The sequence below is a fragment of the Pongo pygmaeus genome, chromosome 15 (genome assembly GCF_028885625.2).
Source record: "Pongo pygmaeus isolate AG05252 chromosome 15, NHGRI_mPonPyg2-v2.0_pri, whole genome shotgun sequence".
NCBI lineage: Eukaryota > Metazoa > Chordata > Mammalia > Primates > Hominidae > Pongo > Pongo pygmaeus.
The window spans coordinates 72683803-72708522 of record NC_072388.2 but is presented as its reverse complement, the minus strand read 5'-3'; the positions used below and the strand labels follow the sequence as shown (position 1 = coordinate 72708522).

The following is a 24720-nucleotide window of genomic DNA, read 5'->3' as shown; positions in this document are numbered from 1 at the left end:
CATACTATAAAATACACGTATAAGCTAGATTCTTTTAAAGTTTTGTTTTATTTAAAAATAGAATCTGGTAGATTCTTGTTTTTTATTCCACCCAAGCTGGTGTGAAGTGGTGTGATCTTGGCTCACTGCAACCTCCACACCCCAGGTTCAAGCGATTCTCCTGCCTCAGCTTCCTGAGTAGTTGGGATTATGGACGCCTGCCACCACGCCTGGCTAATTTTTGTGTTTTTAGTAGAGACAAGGTTTCCCCATGTTGGCCAGGCTGGTCTTGAACTCTTGACTTCAGGTGATCCACCCGCCTTGGCCTCCCTAACCTCAAAAAGTGTTGAGATTACAGGTGTGCGCCACCATGCCTGGCCTGAAGTCAGTTTTTTTTTTTGTTTTGTTTTTTGTTTTTTTTTGAGACAGAGTTTCGCTCTTGTTGCCCAGGCTGGAGTGCAATGGCACGACCTTGGCTCATCATAATCTCTGCCTGCCGGGTTCAAGTGATTCTCCTACCTCGGCCTCCCGAGTAGCTGGGATTACAGGCATGTGCCACCACACCTGGCTAATTTTGTATTTTTAGTAGAGACAGGGTTTCTCCATGTTGGTCAGGCTGGTCTCGAATTTCCGACTTCAGGTGATCTGCCCTCCTTGGCCTCCCAAAGTGCTGGGATTACAGGCATGAGCCACCGCAGCCGGCCTGAAGTCAGTTTTAATTGAAAGTTCTTAATAAACATAAAAGGGTGAAACTGGGATTTACGTATTTCTGAAAAGTTATGTACGAACTGAATTTAATAAATCAACATTTTTTCAGATATGCTATTTTACAAAATAATCAACTTTTAGAACTGGATAGGATCTTATGGACTATTATCATCCAGCCCCAGTTTTATAGTAACTGTAGTAACAGCATCTCCAATAATCCCATGGTTAAGGATTTAAAGCTTGGAAGGAAACCTGTGCTAACTCTCATTTTAACTGAGGCTTCGAGAGGATAAGTTCCTTCTCCCAAGTTCCCACAGCTGTTGAATGGAAGAGTCAGGCACAAACCCCATTCTCCATTTCCACTGGCCATCCTGCATTGATAATTAGTCATCATAATCGTCAGTTTCAGCAGGTCTCTTTGTAAACCAAGGACTCCATCTTCTCAGTTTCCCTAAGGCAGTACTCAAAGATTTAAAAAGATGAAACTTCAACAACAACAACAACAACAACAACAAAAAAAAAAAGGGGGTGAAGAAGAGGTCTTTAAGAAGAGAGTGGGATGCGTATTTAATAGCTTTTACCATTGTATTATCTCATTGTAGTCTTAGTGGATCTTAATTGCTATCAAAGCCCCCAGAGTTTCCTACCCAGGCTCAGTTGGCCAACAAGATTACTTATTGTTTTCTAAGTGCAGAACATGGGTTGAACAACACCAAGAAGACAGAGGAATGCTCCCAGTTCCCAAGATACAGGCAGGAGAAGGCCCAGGAACACAGACATGGCACTCTTTGAACAGCCAGTTAATGCAGGGCCAACTGTCCTCACTGGCCATTTGTGGAACAGCTGCAGTGCTGTCAACCATGTGTGTGGCACAGTGAGTGTGCAAAGCAGAGTGCCACATGCTCCTTACCCCCAGGAGGCTTCAAGCCTAGCTCCTGAGATAGGTCATACCCATGCTGAGTGAGTGAAAGAATGAAGAACCCAAGGAAAAGTCCCCTATAAATCATGACAGGGAAGGTCACTACTGTTATGGCTATGGCCACTTTTCTTTTTCTCCGTAACTGGGGAAGTCAGATCCTCAATGCATGTGGTCAGCACAGCTTCCTTGGAGAGATGGAGGAAGAAATCCTGAGCCTTTCCACCACCTCTAGAGCAAGTGGAAGAGGGTGGGATGGGGGAAGAACTGAGAGTGGATCTGTCACTGGGAGAGTATAATTTGATGGAGTGGTGTTTTCTGAGGTTCAGATTCTAAAGTCAGTGTGCAATATGAAATATAAGTATATAATCGGCGGGGCGCAGTAGCTCACGCCTGCAATCCCAGCACTTTGGGAGGCAGAGGCTGGTGGATCATGAGGTCGGGAGATCGAGACCATCCTGGCTAACACGGTGAAACCCCGTCTCTACTAAAAAATACAAAAAAATTAGCCGGGCGTGGTGGCAGGCACCTGTAGTCCCAGCTACTCGGGAGGCTGAGGCAGGAGAATGGTGTGAACCTGGGAGGTGGAGCTTGCAGTGAGCTGACATGGTGCTGCTGCACTCCAGCCTGGGCGACAGAGCGAGACTCCGTCTCAAAAAAAATAAAAAATAAAAAAATTAAAAAAAAAATAAAAGAATATAATCAAGATTAACCTTGATTATATATTAGGAGGGCACCAGGTAGGCAACAGACACACTGGCTCTTGATGCGTCAATTCACCTTAGCCTGCTCCTCTAGTTCTGGAAAAAGTTGCACTTTTTTTCTTTGAGATGGAATCGTGCTCTGTCGCCCAGGCTGGAGTGCAGTGGTGCAATCTAGGCTCACTGCAACCTCAGTCTCCCTGGTTCAAGTGATTCTCCTGCCTTACACTCCTGAGTAGCTGGGACTACAGGCACCCGCCACCACACCCGGCTAATTTTTTAGCTTTTTTATTTTTAGTAGACACGGGGTTTCACCATGTTGGCCAGGCTGGTCTCGAACTCCTAACCTCAAGTACTCCACCTGCCTCAGCCTCCCAAAGAGCTGGGATTACAGGCATGTGCCAACCATGCCCAGCTATTTCTTCTTGTTCTATTCTGTTTTTTTGTTTGTTTTCTTTTTCCTCCTACCTCCCTAACTTCCTCCTTCCTCCTGTCTTCCTTTGTCTTCTGTCTTCTGCTAAGCTTGACCATTTGAATTTGCATAAGTTAAATGAACATGTGGACAGATTCCATTGTCCTGTGTCTCATGAGAAGGTCATGGGTGCTGTAAGTTAGGAAATCATCATATGAGATTGAGCATGAAAGGCTCTTAGACTAAATGGGCAGAGTGTGATGGAGAGGAGATCCATGGAGTAGGTTTTAAACTGCAGTTATATCATCCAGGGTTGCAGATGAAAAACTTGTGCTTGGGTTGACCCAGCCCTGGTGTGGGGCTGGGAGAGGGCAGTGCCCATGTGCAGCAGACACTTTACACTAAGGGCCTAGCCCTCCATGTCCCCTCCTCAGCCTCCCCATTGCAGGCCACTATAAGGAGCTTGCAAGGAATCGACCAGCAAGATGTATCTGCTTCCTCTGTGGCCTCCCCATAGCACATGCTCTGGAACAACTTAGAAGCCAATAGCCACTCCGTGACTCCCTCTTCCACTTGCACTAGAGGTGGTGGAAAGGCTTAAGATTTCTTCCACCATCTCTCCAGGGAGGCTGTGCTGACACGTGGCATTTAGGATCTGACTTCTCCAGTTATGGAGGAAAAGAAAAGTAGCTGTAACCACAACAGTGGTGACCTTCCCTATCACGGGTTTTTTTTTTTTTTTCGAGACAGAGTCTCGCTCTGTCGCCCAGGCTGGAGTGCAGTGGCGCAATCTCAGCTCACTGCAACCTCCGCCTCCCAGGTTCAAGTGATTCTCCTGTTCTCCTGCCTCAGCCTCCGGAGTAGCTGGGATTACAGGTGTGTGCTGCCGCGCCCAACTACTTTTTGTATTTTTAGTAGAAATGGGGTTTCACTATGTTGGCCAGGCTGCTCTTGAACTCCTGACCTCAGGTGATCCACCTGCCTCGGCCTCCCAAAGTGCTGGGATTACAGGTGTGAGCCACCACGCCCGGCCCCATCATGGTTTATAAGGTGCGTTCTGTCAGGTTCTTCATTCTTTCACTCACTCATGCATTTATTGAGCCCTTACTGTGTACTTGGCTCTGTGCTTGGTACTGATACAAAGATAAAGAAGCTTCAGGTCCCCACTTTAAGGTGCTCATGGTCTGTGAGGGAGACAAACATCTACAAAAGTCAAGAGCAGTTAAGTGCTGCAGGTATCAATGTCAAGGTGTTCAGGGGGCTCCTGTGCTCAGAGGAGAGGACTGGCCACTTATACCACGGCCAGGGGAGAGAGGCATGTCAGGAAAGGTTTAGGACAACCCCAGTGCCTTGCACGGTACTTGTGCCTGGTGAATGCTGTGGAATTAACGAATGAGAGGCGTCCTGGAGAAGCTGTTTGAGCTGAGTGCTGAGAAACGAGTAGGCATCCACCAGGTGGCAAAGGGAGTCAGGGCATTCTAGGTACAGGGAGCAGCTCAGACAAGGCCTGGAGGCACAACATGACACCATTTGCTGAGGGGACTGCAAGTGGTGGGGCAGTGGAGCACGGCTGAGAGGGGTGCAGAAAGGGGCAGGCAAGGCTGGGCTGTGAGCCAGAGGAGCCCGTGTGCAGGTAGAAGGAGATGCTAGCATAGTTCAGGTCTCAGGTCTCAGGTCTCAGGCCCACAGCAGAAGCTGACTGTAGCTAAATTGAGGAGAAAAGAAATGTATTGGAAGGCTATCTGGTGGCTCACTGAATGTCCAAGAAGGCTGGAGAATGAGGCTCAGAAATTGATCAGGACTTGTGGAAAGTTGGGTGGCTGGAACCAAAGCCATGGTGACGATGCTGCTGACCTGGCATCACTGCTGCCTGCAGACCTGGATGCTGCCACTCCTTCCAGAATGGGTACTGAACTCTCCCCACTTTTTTGTGCCACTCGCTCCAGAGGCAAAGCCTAGGCTGAGCGTGTGGTTGACCCTGCTTAGGTCATGTTCTTGCTGTTATGGTTCTGAACTTTTTTAAATTTTTTTTATTTTTGAGACAGTCTTGCTCTGTTGCCCAGGCTGGAGTGCAGTGGCGCGATATTGGCTCACTGCAACCTCCGCCTCCCGGGTTCAAGCTATTCACTGCCTCAGCCTCCCGAGTAGCTGGGACTACAGGCACCCGCCACCACGCCAGGCTAATTTTTGTATTTTTAGTAGAGATGGGGTTTCACCATCTTGGCCATGCTTGTCTTGAACTCCTGACCCCGTGATCCACCCGCCTCAGCCTCCCAAAGTGCAGGGATTACAGGCGTGAGCCACCACGCCTGGCTGATGTTATGGTTCTGCAGAGCAAGGCTCTGGAGGCTGCAGCCTCCCCAGCAGAGAGTGGAACTCTGCCTCCTGTCAGGACTCACAACCACAGGTGCCTGAAACCAGGGGAGGGGTGCGTATGCCAGGTGGACAGGTGTCTCCCATAGAGCTTGGAGCCCATTCTAGCCTTCAAACTGGGATGATGGGGCCGTTCTGGATGTGGGAAGAGGAGACAGGGCATCCCCCTTGGGCCACTGAAAACATCCACATCTTTTTTTTTTTTTTTAAATTTAAACAGAGATGGGGTTTTGCCATGTTGCCCAGGCTGGTCTTGAATTCCTGGGCTTAAGCCAGCCTCCCACCTTGGCCCCCCAAAATGTTGGGATGACAGGCATGAGCCGCCATACCTGGCCAACATCCACATCTTGAGCTTAATCTGTTTGAACATCTTTCTGAATCCTTAGCCTCCCGCTGAGCTTTAGGAATGTTATATGCCCAGAAGATCTGAGTGTTTCATTAGTAATTGGAATTCTCCTCTGGAATCTGACTATTCCAGTGGAAAAGGGAGATCATCCCGGCATCTGGATCCTCCCTGCACATTTGATTCCACTTGGAAAACTTCGGTGCTGCCTTTCGAGGACAGAGACCAAGGGTTGGCTCTCTCCAACAGGCAGTTACAGCTTGAATTCTGTTTCTTCCCCAAGGTTGGGTGAGACTCTCGGGGCCACAGGGTGTTTGCGAGGTGCCACTTGGCTTTTCAGACTAGAAGTTGGAGTTCTGGTTTCAGGCTTGGTTTGTGGAACAATTGAGGCCCCTGGTGTCTAAGCTGCCCAGGTGATCTCTCCAGTTCTGAAGATGTCACCCTGGTTGAGATGTTCTACATATCTCCTTTCTGAGAGCACTAAAGGAGCTACAGCTTTGTTTGCCTGGGGCTGTCAGCCTCACCTGGTCACATCCTGCCCAGTTTCCTCATCCAGAAAAAACAAGAGGTGTCAGATAAGGTGAGCTCCAGCTCCCGTCTTGCCCTCAGATCTTCTGGGTATAACTCTTTGAAGCAGGGGCACCTTGACTGGAATCTTGGTCATTCAGTTCCATTAATCTTAGACAAAGGAATTAATTTTCTTTAAAAAGAAAAATGCAGTTTTGAACTTACTGGCTGTTTTATGCCAGTGTTCCAAGACTTCCCTGGGAAAGCGGGAAGCCGCTGCCCCCAGGAAGCTGGGAGTGTCATGAGCTGGGCTCTGGACTGGAAGCGATTCCTGATCCTGAGGCTTGGTAAGCAATGCATGGCCAGGTTGGCTCCCTGAGGGAGGGAGCAGGGGCCTTCCTAGTTCCTGGCCAGTGTTGGTTCTAGCCTAGTTTACACTGAACTTGCTCATTTTTGTCCAGATGAAATGAAATTGTGCTAAAAGCAGCCTTAAAGTGGAAAAGAAGTCTTGAAGAACCTGAATTATTTTACTAAAACACAGCTTTGGTCATATCACTCCCTCTTAATCTTTGAGAACTGCCCAAGTTCTGCAGAAGGAGCCCCACACTCCTCAGAATGGCACTTGTACCCTTGTTTGAGCCCTGGCCCACCTTTCTGGCCTTTTTCTTAGCACTACCCCTTCCCTAGCATGGCCCTTTTTGTTCCAGCTGGCCTCTCGTTGCTCCTGGACGCACTTCTCTCGCCTTGTTCTATGCTCTTGGCCTTTGCTTATTGTTGTCTCTTCCACCTGGAATGCCCTCCCTGGCCTTTTCCTCCTGGCCAATGCCCACAGGGTCAGCATGGAGTCACCTGCTCCATGCTGCCTTCCTGAGTTGCCACCATGGCATTTCTGCAATTGAACATCCTCGCTGCAGGACGCTGGGGTCAGTTACAGGAGTGCCTGGCTCCCCACCACCTTGGACCTGTGGCTGGCACACAGTAGGTGCCCTGTGACAGGAACGAGAAGGGCTACCTGAGGGGCTGTGAGGGAGCATCGGGCAGGCCCAGGACCTGGCCTATGTCTGGTGGACTGTGTGCTTGGTGAGCTGGCTGTCTGCATGACATCCCCAGCCTCCCTTAGCGCCTGCTGGTGGGGTTGCCACCTTGGTGCCTCTGCTGTTTGCTTGGGCCTGTCAGCAAGACCCTGGTGAGAGTAGGAAGGGGATTTGGGGGTATAAAACCTGTATCAGGGCCCCACTCACCCTGAAGAAGCCTTTGAGGGGACACTGAGGAGATGTCTGTGGTGAGGAGCTGGTTTAGAGGTGGCAGAAGCATCTCTTCCTACTGGCCCTCCTTGAAGAAGGATAAATATTAATACCAGCTGCTCTTAGAGGACCCTTTTGTTTCTCATGCTCAGCACTGTCTGTTGGCTTCATACAGAGACAGAGCTGGGGAAAGCAAGTCTGCAGACCATGGCAGCAGAGACTGGGGCTCTTTAAAATGAAAGTCCTGTCCCACCTGGTCATGAGGCAGTCAGGACAGGCTGTGGCACTTCCTGTTCCTGTGAGGAAGAACGCATCCTCCTAACAGTGATTGCAGGATTGCAGGGTGCAGTGGGAGCCCCAAAGCAGGGATTGCAGTCTCCGTTTGTCTATGAAATGAGGGGATTAGACTACAGGGGGACCTTTCCTGTTCGAAAATTCCTGTGAATGGAGCCTGGCAGGCGGTGTCTTTATGGTGCCTTATAGTGGGACCCAGGGTTGTCACTCAGAGGCTTCCTGTCGTTATCCCAGGTCTATGTGCCACTCAGAGAGACCTGTGGAAGAGCGGCTTTCTCGCCATGGCTGATTAGTTGGACTTGCTTTTCTTTTCTTTTTTTTTTTGAGATGGAGTCTCACACTGTCACCCAGGCTGGAGTGCAGTGGTGTGATATCAGCTCACTGCAGCCTCTGCCTCCCAGGTTCAAGTGATTGTCCTGCTTCAGCCTCCTGAGTAGCTGGGACTACAGGCGCCCGCCACCACGCCCAGCTCATTTTTGTATTTCAGTAGAGACAGGGTTTCACCATATTGGCCAGGCTGGTCTCGAACTCCTGACCTCAACTGATCCACCCGCCTCAGCCTCCCAAAGTGCTGAGATTACAGGCGTGAGCCATTGTGCCTGGCCTCTCTCTTTCTTAAAGACTTTTCTTTCTTGAAGTTGAGCCACCCTTAGGGCTGAGCCTGCATGCACATGGGCCTGTGGGACCACTGGTGAGCACAGGGCTTATATTGTTTGCAGAGTATGTTTCTAGAACCTAGAAGCACATGGTATTTCCAGAATCCCCTTTAGGAACCCATGAATGTGTGTGTTTGTTCCGGGCCCCTGGAAGATCAGCTTGGAGAAACCTGAGTGGTGGAGGGAGTGGGTTGATGTCCAGGGAGGGGTGGGCTCATTTTGGAAAGGACAGAATGTGGGATCTGTCTTTGTTTCTGACTCCACAAGGCCTGCTCTCCCCTCCTTACTCATCCCAGTCTCTACCTTCCTACCCACACCTCTCTGTCCTCCTTCCTCGTCCCTCCCCGGCAAATCAATTGTATTACCTCCAACATCCACCAGTCATAGGGTATGTATTCCGAATACCAGGGATGCTGAGGAGTTGGGAAAAGTGCATTATAAGAGTAGACCCTGATTGGTGGGATTGAGAGGTGTTGCTAGGAAAACTACTTTGGAAAATAGATAATCCGGGTGACTCACAAAGAACAAATATACATTTAAAATGTATGAGAAGCCAGACGTGGTGGCTTACACCTGTAATCCCAGCACTTTGGGAGGCCGAGGTGGGTGGATCATCTAAGGTCAGGAGTTTGAGACCAGCCTGGCCAACATGGAGAAACCCCATCTCTACTAAAATTAACAAAATTAGCTGGGTATGGTGGTGCGCACCTGTAGTCCCAGCTACTCAGGAAGCTGAGGCAGGAAAATCACTTGAACTGGGAGGTAGAGGTTGCAGTGAGCCGAGATGGCACCATTGCACTCCAGCCTGGGCGACAGAGCGAGACTCTGTCTCAAAAACAACAACAACAACAACAAAATATACACACACACACACACACACACACACACACACACAAGAACTTGAAGCTGTAAGAAAATGTTAATTTCCTTTGATCTATTAGTGTTGCTCTTGAGAATTTAAGAATAAAGAATTTATTCTAAAAAGGAAAAGAGCTCTAAGTACAAAGATATCTATTTATTATTATTTTTTTAATCTCATACCTTCCTGCACACCGAACAAAGATATTTATAGCAACATTGCTTAAAATAGAAAAAAAAAAAAACCAAAACTGTAAACAGCCTCAGTGTTTCATGTGGCTGTATAATTCATGATACCTAGAGTCAGTGAGTATTTTGTCACTGTTATGTTAATATGAAGATAATGTTGATTCTTGGGAAAACGTTGATGAATTTAGATGAAAAAAGTAAAACACAGAATTGCATGATAAGTGCATAAAAACTGATTACACTGCCCATAGTAAAAACTGACATAATGCTGATAACTGGATTTGGGCAAAGAAGTTATGGGTAGAACATGTGTGTGTGTTTGAAATTGCTTTAATAATTTATATAGCATCTTTTTTTTTTTTTAATAAGACAAGGCCTTAACTTCAAAGACTTTGGATTTGGGTGGGAAGGAAGCCAGGGGGAGGGACTCCCATCTGTTACTACCAGGAAGACCAAACAGCTCTGTCTTTATCAGCTACCGGCACTGCATGCAGGGGCTGGATGATTCAGATGGGCCTGACTTCATAGACTGGCTGAGTAACTCTGGGGTTCACAGCGTGGACTCTCCCTCCAGCTCCCAGCTGGCTCAGGGCCCCAGACGATTTTCACACCTGCGTTTTCATGGAACCAGCCCAGTGAGCACGTGAGGCTTTCAGCCACCCGCCCACTCACCTCTGGGCTGCCTTGTGCTGCAGGCCCTTGCCACAGCAGGAGGAAGCTGAGTCTTCTGCAGTTCCAACTGGCAGCAGGGAGGGTGTGCTTTGCTAATTGACCTCCTGCAGCCTTTTCTAACCCAGGTGGGGCCCTAGTGAGGTAGTGTCTTGCGCACTTACGTTGTTGCACATATTAATTGAAGTGTTGAATTTAGTTGCTCTTCAGTGCTAGCCACATCCATCCAGTTCACATCTGACCTAGCAGGCAGGGCCGTCTGACCCCACGTCTTGCCGTGAGATCCGCTGTGACGTGCAGCTGCAGGTATGGGAGTGGTGCTGAGCAGCTGACTGTCTTCTGAGCACCTTCTCATATCTCTGTGGCATCTCAGAATCTCTGGACATCTGGTGAATGGCCTTCTCACCCACCACTCCCCTTGTGTGTAGTAGCCTTTTCTTCTGAGTGGGGAGCCTTATTTTCTTAACACGTGGAGTTGTCTATTTGGAGGGCCCATGATCATCCCCTCACTGTGACCAGCCCAGGAATGTGACCAGGGCAGGACAGGGAGACTCCTTGGTGTTGTGCAGAGTCCCCAGGTGGGTGGTAGCTGGAGAGCCCCCGGCGTACCTTGAGTTCGCAGGTTGGAGCCTGCTGAAGCTCCGCCTGACAGAATGCGTGTGGAGGGACGCCCAGACCCAGCTGGGGCCCTGGTTATCTCCAGTGTATATTTGCTAAAACCAAATTCCAGAACTGTGAAAGACTGGAGTTTGTTGTTCTGTGATCAGATTGAAGTAGGACTTTGTGGCTAGAGGTGTGCCAGGGTCAGAGGGAAAATGGAGAGTATGGGCTCAGGGCACGCCTGGATGCTCATTAGGGGTACTCAGGCCAGCTTCATGTGTTCCATGACAAACGGTGGCTGTGTGTGTGTGTGTTTGGAGGTGGGGGTGGGGACTGTCTCTCTGCTTTTCTAGAATATTGTGTTTATTCCTAGATGCCCCAGCCTCATCTTCACGCCCTACAGTGGCATTGAGCCTGGTTCTGATCATTGCTGGTCATGTGAATATTAAGTGCCATAGTGTCTAAGGAACAAGCTGCCTTCTCGAGCCCAGGCCCCAGCAATAACTGTTCCTCTCAGTTCCCTAATTTAGAGACCACGTGTGTGCCCCAGGGTTGTCAGCAGCTCGGGTTTTTGAAGCTTGAAACACATTTCCATAGAAACAATGCTATAAATGGTGGTTGGGTACCTAGGCTAGCCCACAAAGAGCCCTGGTGTCACCTCAGAAGTTGCTGAAATAAGGTATTAGTGAAATTGAGAGCCCAAATGCAGCAGTCAGAGTTAGTACCCAGGACGCTGGAGGTTAATTGGTGTGGGTTTATTTGTGTAATTTTCTTTCTTTGGTGAGAGGTGTTTCAAAGCTCTCCAGATAAGGGATGCTCTGGAGGCACTCCCCCGCACCGTCCCCACCCAGTCACAATCCCTCCTCTCTCAGTTTACATTCCTTCTTCTTTCCTCATCAAGCCAGGGGCCTGGGCCTACCTGCCCTCTGGTATGTTTATGATGAGGAAATTCTTTTCAGTGGCCCTTACATCATCATCGTCATCATCATCACCATCATCATAATCGTCATCATCATCATCACCATCATCGTTATTGTTATATAAATCATCTCGATCAACTTAACAGAATAAACATGACACCTATTTAGAATTCTCTTCTGATTGCTTCTAATGTTCCTTTGCAGTTTTAACACAGCTTATAAGTTCACCTGACATATTTTTTGGTGCTGATTTTGTCACTTAACATGACTTCACCAAATGGTTTCATCAGATAGTTTCCCTCTGTCCATCCTTTCATATTTCATTCTGTTGCTCTTCCTTACCATACCATAATCTGAATGGGCTCTATATACAGGTGCTGTGGAGCATCTTTTGTAAAAACTTCCTTGTGGTGACATTTTAGATTATTTTTATGGGATATAGTCCACCAACCATAATTACCTGGTCAGTGTTTTAAACTCTTGCAACACTAAATATATACACCTACGATATACCCGCAAAAAAGAAAAAAAAAAAAAAAAAAGAAAAAAACCCAGCCGGGCACAGTGGCTCACACCTGTAATCCCAGCACTTTGGGAGGCCGAGGCAGGCAGACCACCAGGTCAGGAGTTTGAGACCAGCCTGGCCAATATGGTGAAACCCCGTCTCTACTAAAAATACAAAAATTAGCTGGGCGTGGTGGTGCGTGCCTGCAGTCCCAGTTGCTCGGGAGGCTGAGGCAGAAGAATTGCTTGAACCCGGGAGGCAGAGGTTGCAGTGAGCCAAGATCGCACCACTGCACTCCAGCCTGGGCAATAGAGCAAGACACCATCTCAAAACAAAACAAAACAAAAACCCTCTTGCAACACAATGCCAAATCACATTCTAGAAAGATTTAAACTGTTGATGGTAGCACAGCAACGTATATGCAACTGCCCTGCCAACAGCAGCTTTCCTGTTTTATTTATTTACTTATTTTCATGTTGGGGTGGGCCATAATGGGGCCTTAATGATATTCCAATTTGCATATCCTAAATTGCTGCTGATGTAGGTTTTTCCTCTCAATGATTTACTGATGTGTTTCCTCATGTGTCAAACCCTGCTCATGTCCTGTGACTGCAGAGCCTCCCACTTCATTTATCTCCCTGAACCACTTTCCTGTTGGGAAACGGCAAGTCCTCTCTTCCTCACTGGCCCCACCCCTCACCTTGTCTCACTCATCTCCACACCTGCCCAGCTCACCACCTCAGTGACTCTGGGGAGGGAGTGAGAGGGACAGACCCTGGAAGCCCTTGTGATGGAGGGCACAGGGCAGGAGGTAGATGCGAGGGAGACCCTGGGAGGAGCCACAGGCTGTTAGAGCTGGATTGGGCACTGGAATGCATCTGGCCCAGGAGTTACGCACTAGAGGCCAGCAGGGAACAGAAGGGATGAAATGACAGAGGCTGGCAGAGTGTGATGATAAATGACAGTGACTTGTGGCCTAGGAAGGGGTGGGATCTTTGGAAAATTGGAAAGTCTGTCCCACCTAAGCAACCCTCCCTGGCAGTGCTACTCAGCTCCACCTCCAAGAAGGAGGTTTCCAATTTTTTTTCCACGACAAGCTGGAAGTTCTGATTTTTAGTTTGTTTTCTGATTAAAAAAATATTGGCAATAGGCTGGGTGTAGTGGCTCACGCCTGTAATTCCAAAACTTTGGGAGCTGACACTGGCAGATCACCTGAGGTCAGGAGTTCGAGACCAGCCTGGCCAACATAGTGAAACCCCATCTCTACTAAAAATATAAAATATTAGCCAGGCGTGGTGGTGCACACCTGTAGTCCCAGCTACTCGGGAGGCTGAGGCGGGAGAATCGCTTGAACCCGGGAGGTGGAAGTTGTAGTGAGCAACAGAGTAAGACTGTGTCTCAAAAAAAAAAAAAAGTTGGCAATAAATTCAGTTAAAATAAAACATAATATGTGAGTCAAATAAAACACATCTGTGAGGGAGAATGGCCCATGAGGCTCCAGTCTGTAATCCCTCATTTTATTAAACTTCTTATTGGGAAACACAGGCCCAGAGAGGTATCCTCATGTAGCAGAGAGAAAGCTTCAGAGGGTCCAGAGGTCAAATGCCATCTGTATGACCTTGGCAGAGCTGTTTAACCTTCTTGAACCTCAGCTTCCTTATCTATAAAATGGGGAAAATGGCTTCCTTCCAGGGTGCTGGGGTGGACTCAGTAGGCTCATATCATCTCAAGCACGTATTTTTTATTTTTTAATTTTTTTGAGACAGGGTCTCTCTCTGTCACCCAGGCTAGAGTGCTGAGTGCAGCGGTGTGATCTCGGCTCACTGCAACCTCTGCCTCCCGGGGTCAAGCGATTCTCCCACCTCAGCCCCCCAAGTAGCTGGGACTACAGGCACACACCACCATGCCCGGCTAATTTTTGTATTTTTTGTGGAGATGGGGGTTTCACCATGTGGCCCAGGCTGGTCTTGAACTCCTGAGCTCAAGCAATCCACCCACCTTGGCCTCCCAGAGTGCTGGGATTACAGGCGTGAGCCACTGTGCCAGGCCAATGTCAAGCATGTAGTAGCTGCTCCACAGATGGGAGAAAAATCCTGTGTAGGTCATCCAGAAAATTAGAGGAAGAACTAGGCTTAGAACTTTTCTCTCGTGACTCCCAGTGCAGAGCTTGTTCCATATTACATGGGCCTACTTTCATGGGAGTTTCCAGAGGTGTCTGGACACAGGGGTCCTTCTTAACTGTGGGAAATTGTAGGTTATTTTATGAGAGCCTTTTTTTTTCTCCCCCCTTGAGACAGAGTTTCCTTCTGTTGCTCAGGCTGGAGTGCAGTGGTGCAGTCATAGCTCACTGTAGCCTCAAACTCCTGGGCTCAAGCAATCCTCCCACCTCAGCCTCCCAAGTAGCTGGGACTACAAGTGCATACCACCACACCTGGCTAATTTTTTTTATTTTTTTTTGAGACAGGTCTTGCCGTGTTGCCCAGGCTGGTCTCAAACTCCTGGCATCAAGCACAGTCCTCCTGCCTTAGCCTCCCAAAGCGCTGGGATTACAGGCATGAGCCACCATGCCCAGCCCCTATGACAGCTTGTTTGCCCGACAGCTACTGAGCTCAGATAATGGGCATCATAGCTCTGTGGGCTTTGCAGTGCAGGCCTCAGAATTTAGGAGACTGAGCCTCAATAGTTATTGATAATACTAATACCATACACCACTGAACCTAAGAAGCCATTGATTAGAAGATGTAGTGTTATTTTATATACAGCTAAGAAAGAGGCCAGGAGTGGTGGCTCACGCCTGTAATTACAGGCTCACGCCTGTAATCCCTGCACTTTGGGAGGCTGAGGCCAGCGGATCACTTAAGTTCAGGGGTTTGCGACCAGCCTAGCCAACATGACGAAACCCCGTCTCTACTAAAAATACGAAAATTAGCTGGGTGTGGTGGCGAGGCCTGTAATCCCAGCTACTTGTGAGGCTGAGGCAGAAGAATCACTTGAACCCAGGAGGTGGAGGTTGCAGTGAGCTGAGATCATGACGCTGCACTCCAGCCTGGGCGACAGAGTGAGACTCCATCTCAAAAAAAAAAAAAAAAAAAAAAGCCGGGTGCAGTGGCACACGCCTGTAAACCCCGCACTTTGGGAGGCTGAGATGGGCAGATCATGAGGTCAGGAGATCGAGATGACCATCCTGGCTAACACGGTGAAACCCCATCTCTACTAAAAATACAAAAAATTAGCTGGGCGTGGTGACAGCCGCCTGTAGTCCCAGCTACTGGGGAGGCTGAGGCAGGAGAATGGCATGAACCTGGGAGGCAGAGCTTGCAATGAGCCGAGATTGTACCACCGCACTCCAGCCGGGGCAACAGAGCTAGACTCCGTCTCAAAAAAAAAGAAAAGAAAAGGAAGAGGAAGTGCTGCTAATTAAACTATACAGGCTATCAATTGTAAGATGCATCCTGATTTCAGAGATGTTAAAATGGAGGAAACGTGTATCTTAGAATCAATGAAATAGAACAGTAATAAAAGTAACAGCAATCTGTTACATTGTATTGCTTACTTTAAATATTCACATATACTGTTTTATTCATGCATTTATCAACAGGCATTCACTGAGCACCCACCATGTGCAGGCACTGTATAGATACCAGGGATACTAAGGTGAGGAAGATCTAGGCTGTGCCCTTCAGGAGCTCCCATCCTAGTAGATGGCACTCTGATTCCAGATATGCTGCAATAAGCAGGTGTAGAACAATGTGTAGGTGATGGAGTAAAGATAAACAGAGGATGCCATGGGAGTTTAGGGAACAGTGGCTGTCTGGTCCTTAGGAGCAAAAACAGAAGTTTGGGTGCATGGGATTTATTTAAGAAATGGTCTCTGGAGGAAGGGAGGAAGGGACAGGGTAGAGCTGGGGAAGAAGCCAAGTAAGGAGGTGTGTGTTGCTGCTGGAGCATGAATTGCACTACTATTGAATTGGTCCCACCAAAGGCCCCTTTTGAGAAGGGGGTAGCTGTGAGTCCTTGAAAGCCAACACTCAGAGCACCTGGGGGACATTGCACCAACTTTACAAAGTAGATCTGGGAGGGCTCCAACAGTATACACTCCAGTGTCCTTCCTCTGCTTGGAGGAGTCAATGAAGGCTTCCTGGAAGAGCTGCCATTAAGGTCAAGTCTGGTGGGAGATCTAGGTGTGGGATAATGTGGGGATCAAGGTGGCGAGAGAAGGAGCATGTGTGAAGATATGAGGGTGAGAATGCAGGAATCTTGGAGAACTTCAGGTTGTTTAGCCATGTGGGCTGAGGCTGGGAAGTGGGGCAGAGCCAGATCGTGTGGGAAAGGTGCCTAACAGTCTAGCTAACAGTCTCAGCTTTATGCAGTAGATGATGGGAGCTACTGAAGAGAGGTGTGATCACTCTGATGGCAGTGTGGATGGTAAAGTGTGCAAAACTAGAAGCAAGGAAATAGATGAGAAAAAATGATAGCCAACACTTATAAAAGACTTAGTGTGTGCCAGACACTGTTTAAGTAAGGTCTTACTATCATTCCGATTTTGCAGATGAGTGGTTGAGCAACTCGCTGAAGGTCATCAAGCTAGTGTGAGCCAAGGTCTGGACTCAGGTCTCAGCCTGTGCTCTTAACCTGTACAACCGCATGAGCGTGAATGTTGGATTCTAGTCCGTGATGTATCAGTATTTGTTTTCATTTAAAATCAATGCTTTAAAGCATGCCCTGTTGCACACATTGGGTCTCTGGAGTTCCTGTTTCTCCTGGCGAATTGCCACAACACAGGGAAGCCAAGCTCCAGTGAACAGCCAGTGAGGAAGTCTGTCCGGGACTAGTTCTGCAGAGGGCATGGAACTGTGCTGAAGGGAGGCCTTTGAGAAGTTGGCAGCTCTTGGTCTGTGAAGAAAGGGCGTTTCTGTCCTGTGGCTCTGCTGGCCTGCCCTCCCTGGCAGCCACACCTGTTTTGTCCTTCTCCCTACACCCGGCCAGACGTCTCTCCCAGAGTGACAGCAGCAACTGGGGACACGTACAGAGGCTCCCTCTCAGGCCTGACAAAGGCACTCAGGACCTGGCCCAGGCCTGCAGGGCAGGGAGGCTGGGGAGGGGGCAGGTGGGAGGGCCAGGGACACAGACAGCTGTGGGCTGGTGTGGCAAGCATGGCCCTGCCCCAGAACAGGTGAAGTCAATGTGAGTGGAGGAGGAGGGTCTCCTGGGGTTTTTTCCAAGGATAAAAGAGAAGACAGTACAGAGACATCTCAGCACACAGTGGCTTAACTTCATGACTGGGGTGGTTGTGAACTCCCGGTTTGCTCAGAAAAGACCTGGCAAAAAGGGCTGAGAAGACACAGCTGTTGGAGGGGTGTTCCTACTCAGGCTGGGAGGACAGCCCTGTGGAAAAGTGTGGTGGAAAGGACACAAAGAACAGGCTGGGAGAGAAGCGTTGGAGGACACCCTGGATGAGACACTGAGTCAATGCTGGAAAAAGTCTCTCTAGGCAGAGCCCATGAGAGGGTTACCTGAGGCCCATGGGGTCTTTTCAGGGAAAAGAACTAGGTGTTTTTGTTTGTTTGTTTTTTTGAGACAGGGTCTCCCTCTGTCGCCCAGGCTAGAGTACAGTGGTGCAATCTGGGCTCACTGCAACCTCCACCACCTGGGTTCAAGCAATTCTCATGCCTCAGCCTCCCGAGTAGCTGGGACTACAGACGTGCGCCACCACACCTGGCTAATTTTTGTATTTTTGGTGGAGACACGGTTTTACTATGTTAGCCAGGCTGGTCTCGAACTCCTGGACTCAGATGATCTGCCCACTTTGGCCTCCCAAAGTGCTAGGATTACAGGCGTGAGCCACGATGCTGGGGCTGGAACTAGGTTCTTAAGAAGGGATAAGCTAGGTTGGGGAGGAGATACAGGGTAAAACAGTAAAAATAATAATTGTAGCCTCATATATACATAGCATGATTGAGTTATAAAGCAGTTTTTTGTCCTTTTGATCCTCTCAAACCCCTGGAAGGTGGGCATCCTTTCATTTTTCATGCAATGAACACTTAAACAGTGCATCTGTTATGGGCCTAAAAAGTGAGGCTCAGGGAAGGTCAGTGGCAGTTTTCCTAAGTTCCCTGTGTTTTCTACGCCCTTCTTTTTTTTCTGTCGTAATTGTAGGTAATGAGGTCCTCGAGGTTGTACTTTAGTTCTCTAGAGGGAAACCACAATAGGGACACAAGAACACAAGGGACATAGGGACCTGGCTGGCATCGTGGACTTGGGATGCTCTCAACAATATTTGCACTCCCAGTTCCCCAGGCTCTGGTAAAGGTTGGTTGTTTACTTAAACACACCATGTGTGCTGGCCTCATTGGAGGAGGAACAGTGGGAAAAGGACAGCAATGCAGTATGGAGCCTGGGGAGAAAGACACTTCTCTTTTAAATAGTGATGATGGCTGCAGACTTATTGGAGGAAGGTGGCTGGGAGGTGAGAACCTGGCTTCCTTGGAAGCTTTCCCCTAACTTCGTAACAGCTTTATTGAGATATACTTCACACACCGTAAAATCCACCTTTGGAAGATTTTCTTTTTTCTTGAGACAAAGTCTCACCCTGTCACCCAGGATGGAGTGCAGTGGCGTGAACACAACTCACTGCAGCCTTGACCTCAACTCACTGCAGCCTTGACCTCATGGGCTCAAGCAGTCCTCCTACCTCAGCCTCTTGAGTAGCTGGGACCACAGGCATGTGCCACCACACCTGGCTAATTTTTGTATTTTTTTGTAGAGACTGGGTTTTGCCACGTTGCCTAGGCTGGTCTCTAAACTCCTGCACTCAAGCAGTCCTCCTGCCTCAGCCGCCTAAAGTTCTGGGATTACAGGTGTGAACCACTGTGCCTGGCCTCACCCTTGGAAGACTTTAATGGTCTAGATACTGCTGATGAAACACAGGGCAGTGACAGACCGTTCTGAGTGGAGTCCAGAGAGCTGATGTGGCCCTAGGAAGCCTCTCAAATTTGCCATATTCTACCTTCATTGGGAATCACAGTTTAGGATTCTGTCTAGGGTGCTTTATTTCCTGGAGTGTTTCTCTCTTGTCACACTCCCTGGCAACTGGAGCTCTGTACTCCTTTTTCCTGCAGTTTGTAAAGAGGGTCGAGGGTGGAGAAAATCCCACTCTGTGGATAAGGTCTCCAGAACACCTCCCCATCTCCCTGAAAGGTCAGCCTTCTTGGGTGCCCCAGAGACTTGTAGCAGGGGCTGGAGCTTCTAAAACCAAAACTTTCACTTCACACGTCAGTGATTCTGCACCGTCATATCTGCAGCAAAACTGACCTCCAGGGCTTTCCCAGAAGCGCTGCAGCTTTCTTTACATAGCCTCATCTGCCCGCCTTTTCGAGGTAGACTTCTCCTGCCAAGCGGGGGCTATTTGGTATAGTCTTGAGCCCTCCTCCCCTGCACACATGTGTGCCCCTTTTCTTCTCTCTCCTTTCTTAGATGGCCTGAATTTGGAAGTTTAGCTGTAGTGAAGGGCGGTGCCGCTCCAAGGTGAGCAAGGCTCCTTCAGGGCCACTGACTTCTCTGTTTCCCCTGCCACCTGCCTCCACTATGTGTGCTGCTTCCTGGGCCACTCCTTTGGAGTGGCTTTCACCTGTTCCCTGAAGGCTGGGCCCTGGCTCCATGGTGGCAGGCTCTTCTAGGAATGTGCTTCCCAGCCAGGTTTTCTGGTTGGTTGGGAACATCCCTGGGCTGGTCTGCACAAGCTCCTAGGGGCTCACTCTGGGCTGGCCTAAGGCCAACTGTTGGGGCTGGGCTGTCAGGGGAGGTGAGGATGACCGCAGATCTACAGAGGAACTTGTCAGCAGTGGGCACTGGAGACCAAATGGCTTTGCTTTTGCTTCCCTCACTTGGATGTGTTGTCAGTGGGAGGGAAGAAATTAGGCAAATGAAAAAAGTAAAAAGGCTCTACCCTGATCCTTTGCCAGGAGCCCTGAGAGTCTGGCCTCTGCTTGGGGGTCTGCAGGCCTGAGCACTGCAGTTCCTCAATTGCTCACTGCCTTCCTCTGGGGGGGGGGGGGGGAGCAAAGAGGTCACAGATGCTTGGCTTGCCCTGTGGCCTGGTGCAATTCACTTAACCTCTCTGAACCTCAGTATTCTCATCCACAGATTGAGAGGGATAAAACTCACATGCAGGGCTCTTCAGGAGACTGTATGGAGAAGTGCTCCGAGAGCTGCCAGGAACAATACTGTCATCACAGATGCTAAATCGGGGAGCCTGGGCTTTTTTTTGGTAGAAGGTGGTTTCCCTAGCTCCTCTATTCACTTACTGTAATCACAGAATCATGGATCTTGAACTGGAAGGGATTTCAAGAGGTCCTCTGGTCCAATCCTGTGGCATAATTATCTGTATCTTGTAGATAAGATTGTTTTAAGTGTTCCTTATTTTGACATATCTATCATAACATGGTGCAAATAAGCCCTTCTCCTCTTGGGGAGGTGTGACTTCCAGGTGTACATGTACGCAGGTGCTCCAGCCAGCAAAGAGGTGGAAGAGGACAGGAAAGCCATGCCCCCTTAGAAGCAAGTGCAGGTTTGGCAGGATTTCTGGGCAGAAGATCCAAGGCAGAAGATCCAAGTTTTGCCTGTGTCCTCCACACCCCACCCTGGCCCTGTAGGCCCAGTGAGTGTGTGAGAATCATATTCTGCTGCCCCTCCCTCCTCTTCTCCCTGAGAAAGTGAGGGATGCACCTGGTTCTCAGGTCTGGCCACAGTGTTTTGATAAGTGGCTGCCAGGACACACGGTATTCTTCCGTGGTTTTTCTTTCAAAGGAAAATCTCCTTCTGACCCATCTCCTTGAAAAACAGCCACCGCCACCACCGCCGCCACCACCACCACCGCACCACCAGCAAAAAACTTGGAAGGAAGAATAGGACACACTCCCCTGAACTTCCCCTGGCCCTAGAGCCCCATTGAATGTGGGGGCCAGAACCAATCTCTTGAGCTGCAAAAATGTTTTCCATCTTCCCACCAGTCAGGCAAGGAGGCATCAAGACTTGGACCTGAGAATTGATCAGGGGGATATTTGGGGAAGGCAGGGGAAAATGTGAGTATGGAATGAAAAGCCGCTCAACTCTGGCCTGAGTTGCTAGAATTAAATCCAGGAGATTTTCCTCACCTAAGTAATGGAGATGGTGGGTCCTTTTTAGGGACTGAGGCCAGTTTCTCAATAACCTTTACACGCACCAGGACGCTGTTGAGCCAGAAAGTGAAACCCGGAGGGTCTGTTAATAAAGTGCCATGGAGAGGATTGTGCATGATTTACCGTATCCAAAACCAGAGAAAGTTTCTTTGTGGAAGCAAGCGACTTGTGCCTTCCCCAGCATCACACACACACTTTCCTGGCAGGCTCGATGGGTTTCCAAACATTTCGTCACCGTCTCCTCCTGACCTTGGTGTGAAAGGAACTAGCAGCGTGGCCCGCCAGCAAAGCCATCGGGGGCGCCACCCTGGGCGGGGGATGGGGACGGCGACCGACTCGTGAGTGGAGGTGAGGTCTGCTGGAAATCCCCAGCCCCGGCCGCCGCCTGAGGTTTAAAGACGCCTTCCCCGGCCTTATTTGGTCGCAGGAAGTGGGCGGCGCCGGGCCTGCTGGCTGAGGCCGCCCCGAGACAGTTGTGCTGATGAAGTGGTAGAGCTGGTTCCTGCTCGCCGCGGTGCCGCGCGCGCCGGCCGGCCGCTGGGCGCTCCGCGCTCCCAGCCTCGAGTTGTGCAATCCTTTGTAGCACGCCAGAGTCCTCCTCCTTCGCTGTTGCCTCTCGCCCTCTCTCTCTCTTTTTTTTTTTCAAGCTGTGAGCTCAACCGATGAGTCAGAGCCGTGCAATCCTGACACTGCATCGCAGGACTGGGGGTGACACGGAGGGAGGCAGAGCGCTCGCGAGGCGGACGGCACGGGTGCGGGGCGCGCCGAGGCTCCTGCATCGCAAGCCGGGGGTGACAGCCCGCGCGTCCCGCCCGGGCCCTGCCAGCAAACTTCTCAGCCTCGGGAGGCGCGGGCTGGCGGAAGCCCCGTGAGCGCCGCGGGGAGGCGACGGCGCCTGTTTGTTTTTAAAATCGGGAGTGCGTGCAGGCGGCTGGAGTCCCGGAGGCGACCGAAGGCGGCGGCCCGCGGCGGAAGGGGGACAGTCGAGCCCGGAGCCCGGGCAGGAGCTGGGTAAGTGGGGCTGCCCGGCCGGCGGCCGAGGCCTGCACGCGGCGGGGCCGGCTAGGGGACCCCAGGCGGCGCGCGAGCTGTGGCTGCTCGCACGGCGGGTTGCAGCTCTGCAGGCGCGGCCCGGAGGGGGGGCCGCGGGGGCCGCTGCGCTGGAACTTCTGCGGCCTGGGCGGCGGTGGAGCGGGCGCGTGTGTCCGTGCGGGGGCCGCCTGCAGCCCGCCGCCCCCTCCCCCGCGGCCCGCGCCCTCGGCCCGCAGCTGCGTGTGCAGCGCAGCCCCGCGGTGTTTGTGCAGCTACGCAGCTTGCGCGCGGCCCCCGCCCACCCGGGCGCGGCCCCGCCAGGAAAGCCCTCCCCACCCGGCGGCCCGCGGCGGCTCGGGAATCCGGCTGCTCCTCCTCCGATGGAGAGAAACGTGGTGTCCGTGGGGACCGGCTGACGTGACGGAGCCCAGGCCCGGAAGGCGCTGCGAGGGGCTCGCCAGCTGAGGGAACTTGGCGCGGGAGCCCCTTCCCCTGCCAGCGTGCACGGGAAAGTGGGCCTGGACGCGGCGTCCACGCCGGGAGTTTGGGGGACAGAGGTGCAGGGGCGGCGGGGAACTGGGGCAAATGCAGTCAGCAGAGGCCTAGGCTGGAGCGCTTCGCGTGGGCGGGCGGGCGCACCTCAGACCTGTCATCCTCCCGCGCGCCCCCGCACGCCCGCGCCGCCGCAGCCCTCCCAGCCCGCGCGGTGCCTCGCGGGGAGCTGTGTTCCCTGGTGCCTGGCGGCAGCGCCGAAACCCGGGATTCAGCCGGGCCCTGCATATGGCCGGCTTGGTGGAGCTGGTCACGTCGCCTCCCAAGTCGCACATGCAGGAGCATGTGTGTCAGGTTGCCCCCAAGGCCTCTGGGTAAAGGTCTAGGGGAGAGAGGGGAACCTCGTGTGCCCTGGGGCCTTCAGGCTTCAGCCCCAAGGCGGGCCGACATGGAGGAGGTACCTGCCACCCAAAGTGGAGGCCGGGTGTCCGTCCCAGCCCAGCCTCCAACGAGAGCTGGTGAGAAGATGAAAGGGGAAGTTATATGCCCCATTTAAAACTTTGTTGGTCACAACTACGGTGGCTGCTTCCTGTTTCCACCATCCCACGTGGGACCTGTGTGCCAGCCTGTGGAGCCTCGCGCGGGGGGCGGTGGGATGGGAGAAGAGAGGCTGGCCACGGAGGCCCCGGTGGCACGAGTATGGAGGGGATCCCTGTTGGCAGCTGCGGCTGGGGGAGGGGATGTCTGGCTTGCCCCAGCAGGGGGAGCCTGGCCGGGTGGTCTGGGATCTTCTTGTTCCTGTAGCTTCAGGGTTGAGACTGAAGGTCTGGTGAAGGTGGACTGAGAAGCCAGTCCTCCCTAGGGGGCCTCAGCTGAGGGGAGAAACCACCCTGTCTTGCTCCGGAGCCTCCCACCAAAGGTGTGGTACACGCCCCTTTTCGATCAGAGAAATGCACCCTTTCCTCGGGTGTTAAGTGGCTTCAGAACCCAGGGAAAAGGAGAAGCCTTCCTGGGTTGAGAATTCGTAGGTCTTCCTTTTCCAACTGCTCTGGACAGTGAATAATAGGAGCGTAAACATTCAATTACTGTGATAAACCATCTCGTTGCATGGCCCTGGTCCAGTCTCCACTCTAATTGGATTGGCCTCTGGCTGGTTACTCTGGTCTGTGTAGCTCCCGGGGGGACAAGGGGGTGAAGAACCTGGAGGATGCCCCCAGGTCATACAGCTTGCCAGCTTGCTCTGGAACAGCCTACCCACTGCCAGTGTGGCCTCTCCAAGTGCCAGCAGAACCCCCACTCCCGTGACTCTGTCAGCTCCTCACCCCACCCCAGGAAAGAGCACCCTGGAGTGCCCATGGGGATGAGAATTTAATTTTTACATGTGGGATTTTAAAATAGCCGCAGTGTTTGACCCTGTGTGCTGCTGCTTTCAATAAGTGGAACACAAGAAAAGACAACATGCAGTTGTGGATTCAGCTGAGGGCCTTCTGTGGCTAGAGTCCCCAGAGAAAGGCTGCCCAGGGGTGCCAAGACCTCCGACAGAAGAGGGGAAGGGGAATGGGCCCAGTCCAGGAGTCTTCAGCCTTGAGAGCCCCTCTCTTGCAGTTGGGTCTCCCAGAAGAAAACCTTGCTCATGCTGGGGTGGGGACAGCCACAAAGTGGCTGGGGGTTTCCAGCTTATCCTTTTAGTCCTGTTTCAAATGCCACTTCTGAAGGCTGTAGCCATGTTCTGAACACTCATTTCCACCTTATGTACTTGTGTACATACTGTAGTATGGTGGTCAAAAACAAAGACTCTGAGCTAGAGTTCCTATACAGTATCTCCTTCATAGAGCTGCTGTGAGGATTCTGTGAGTTAGTATACGTAAAACGCTTAAAGCACATTTCAGTATTTGGTAGCCTCTGCTTGAAGGGGTCCCACAATGCTTGGCATCTAGTAAGTGTTTAGTGTTTTGTTTTTTTTTTTTTTTTTTGGTTGTTAGAGACAGGGTCTTTCTCTTTCGCCCAGGCTGGAGTGCAGTAGTGCGATCTCAGGTCACTGCAAGCTCAGCCTCCTGGGCTCAAGCAATCCTCCCACCTCAGCCTCCCAAGTAGCTGGGACTACAGGTACACATCACCACACCTGGCTAATTTTTGTATTTTTGTA

The 24720-nt window shown here is 50.9% G+C and overlaps 1 protein-coding gene across 2 annotated transcripts in view; it reads left to right on the top strand.

Annotated features, from left to right (window-relative positions):
• The window catches only part of MIDEAS (mitotic deacetylase associated SANT domain protein), a 73230-nt gene that overhangs the window by 6000 nt on the left and 42510 nt on the right, over positions 1-24720 (top strand). Inside the window, exon 3 of one of the 2 annotated variants that reach the window (XM_054447829.2) lies at positions 21698-22061. The exons of the other annotated variant lie outside the window; for it this stretch is intronic. The gene's annotated coding sequence lies outside the window, so the exon portion shown is untranslated. The remainder of the gene's footprint in view (positions 1-21697; positions 22062-24720) is intronic. 2 annotated transcript variants of the gene reach the window in all.